Below are 2912 nucleotides of genomic sequence, written 5' to 3' on the forward strand. Positions count from 1 at the left end.
GAGCCAAATAGAAAACAAACAAACAAACAAACAAAACAAAACAGTAAGAGCAAATTAGGAAGGATTTGATAGGGCCTTTGATGATTGCCATGAACTCCCAAAAAGGGCCTGGAGTTCATTTTCATTTGTGGTGCTGATTCTTAGGAGGTTAGGCTAGCTTAAATGCACAGTGTTAAAATAGCAAGGACAGAGAGAAAAAAACAAACCAATTTCAAAATATTCAACTTCAGGACCCCCCCCCCCATCACCATGTTTTCTGGCTGGGTCCACCTTGGTCTTTCCCCGTGAGGAAATGGCTGGGGAGCTTCAGAGAACACAGGCACTGTTGCCTCTGCAGAGCCCTGGCTGACAAGGCAGAGCAGCAGGGTAAATAAACCCTAGTGGTTGTGTGCGGGGTGGGTAGGCCATGGCATCCAGCAGTAACAGGCGGTGAGTACTGTGCTGGTGATGGCCTACTGGAGCCTGGTGTATGTATTGCTATTTATTTTTGCTCAGAGGCAAATCATGTACTTTGCAATGAAACCCCGAAGGGGACCCCATGTCCCTGTGGGACACAGTGCCCTCAAGGACTTAAAAGAGGAAATTGATATTCTAGTATTCCGGGTTCAGTATATCAAGTATGAACCTGAGGTCCTTGTGGGTGATGATGCAAGACTGCTACTGCTGGAAACCCAGGGAAACCAGAATTGCTACAACCGTCTATACAGGACGAAAGCTCTGGGTGCCATCTGTGCCTCTGGTCTTTGGCCACAGTGAGTACCTGTAGTATCAAGAGGCCCTGAATGAGCTGGCCACAGTGGTGAAAGCACCAAGTGGGAGCTCTTGGCGACAGCACCATTCAGCAGCCAAAGACCTACCCCTGTCTCTGAAGTTGCCTCCACAACTGTCCAGGTGATACAGCTCCCCTCCAGGCAAAAGAGTAACCATGCCAAGCACTTCCCTGAATTGAAGAGCTTCAAGGACAACTATAACATGCTGGAGAGCACTCTGTGATGGAGCTGAAGAACTCTTCCATTGATGGAGCCACAGACTGCAGCATCCTTGCTGGGCAGCCCTCAGGTCACCTGGCTCAGCAGGCCCAGCCTGGATCAGCCGGAGCTCCCGTGGTGTCCAGAGCTCTTAGAGCTCATGCCTAGAGGTTCATCCTCCAGCCTTTCTTAGGGCCAGTTTCTCAACATCGGTTAAGATTTTGTTTTCCCTTGGGAGCACTTTTTTCTGGAGTTGTTGTATTCAGGTGGGGTTTTTTTTGTTTTTTTTTTTCTTAATGTTTCTGTCACAGCTTCCTTAAAAATCCTCACTTGGTTTTGATCATAGTTCATCTGCCCTTTTCCAGACTAGAAATATTCCCCAGGGTGACAGTGGGGTGACTGGGTTTGGTGTCTTCCATATGACCCCTCTGTACATGACTGAATGGGAACCGTTTGGGTTTGAGACACCTTAAGAGCCGATTGATGAGAAAGGCAGGCACGAACTGGCCAAAGCCTGGTGAGGCCTTGAGTGACAATGGAACAACTGACCCTGGTGCTCCACTTAAACTAGGATGTGTTCGAACATTTAACACAACTTCCCTGACGTACAAGGATCTGACCTTCCACTTCCACTTCATATCATCGTGAATAAATTGGAATGGGAATGTTTTGACACCTGACATTATTCCATCCCCCCTCCTTAATTGGGGATGCTATGGGACAGTGTGAAAGCATGGTCAGACCAATGCAGTGGTCTGACTTTATAAATTATTTAATAAAATAAACATTTAAAAATGTATATCCAATTTCATTTTACACTGTTTAATGTACATTGAAAAACACCCATGTTTCTGGTCTTTTTCTGTCTGCCACATCCTCATCTGTCAAAATTCTTGATGGTCTAGCTTAAGTTTGACCTCCTCTGAAATCATTGTCGGTTTCCCCACTGGATGTGATTTCTCACTTTCTCTCGTAAAGTCTTACAGATTTTATTTATACTATTTGTAAAGAATACAAGTTTGTCAGCACAGTGAAATAACAAACTGGCCTTTCAAACTGGAAAACCTACAGAAGCCTGGGTTGACATATATCATGCTGTTTTATGTGACACATTATGTGTAACTTTTAGTGAGCTAGCTAAATGCCAAAGTGTTACAAACATGCACGTATTTATTAGGAGAAAAATGATAAGGTAAGTTGTCACCCACTGCAAATATACTCCTCTTGGGAGTTATATTTCATTTTAGTAGCTAATACTTTTACATACCTGCCAGGTACTTTCCTGCTTGCTTTTGAGTAATAAATTATTCTTTAAACACTGGAATACTTCCCACTGTCAGAGTTTACACATTAAATTATAATCTAGAATACTTCCTTTACCTAGCCTGGTAAGATTAAATTTAGCCTCTAAGCCACTGACATTTCCCTGTAAATTATGACAGTGCTGCTGTTGAGATTCAGGCAGAAGAGGGAAATGGGATAGGCTATTATATTTTAATTTTAAAGAAATAGAGATAGCAGCAAATTATTGTCATGGTTGCTTTTTCTTACATTATACAAATTTTCACATTAATGAAATGACTTCAATATTTTTTATTCCTACAAGTTTTTCTTCTGGGCTGTGATAGTCTTTTTTATGAGACTGTTGCTATTTTTATTATGTCATGTTGCTTCTAATAATCTGCAAATCGACCTATTGATTTATGATCAACTTTTGTATGCAGAAATGAACTTTTGGCATCTCACATAATAAGGCTGTAAATCTTTTCTTATAACTTCTTAGTTGAGCTGTCCGTCAGGCAGCCCCACATATACCTTAAACTGAAAAAACAGAATCACTGTATTTACCTCATTCTGCCACTGCTGCTGTAAAAGTTCTCCTTTAGCATCTGGGGATCATTTTAGCTTATCTCTCTCTCTCTCTCTCTCTCTCTCTCTCTCTCT

The 2912-nt window shown here is 42.2% G+C and overlaps 1 pseudogene; it reads left to right on the forward strand.

Moving 5' to 3' along the window:
• Positions 1–435: 435 nt before the first annotated feature.
• LOC109376219 (uncharacterized protein C1orf43 homolog) lies at positions 436–993 on the forward strand (annotated as a pseudogene).
• The last annotated feature ends 1919 nt before the right edge of the window (positions 994–2912 follow it).

The sequence above is a fragment of the Hipposideros armiger genome, unplaced genomic scaffold (genome assembly GCF_001890085.2).
Source record: "Hipposideros armiger isolate ML-2016 unplaced genomic scaffold, ASM189008v1 scaffold_1070, whole genome shotgun sequence".
NCBI lineage: Eukaryota > Metazoa > Chordata > Mammalia > Chiroptera > Hipposideridae > Hipposideros > Hipposideros armiger.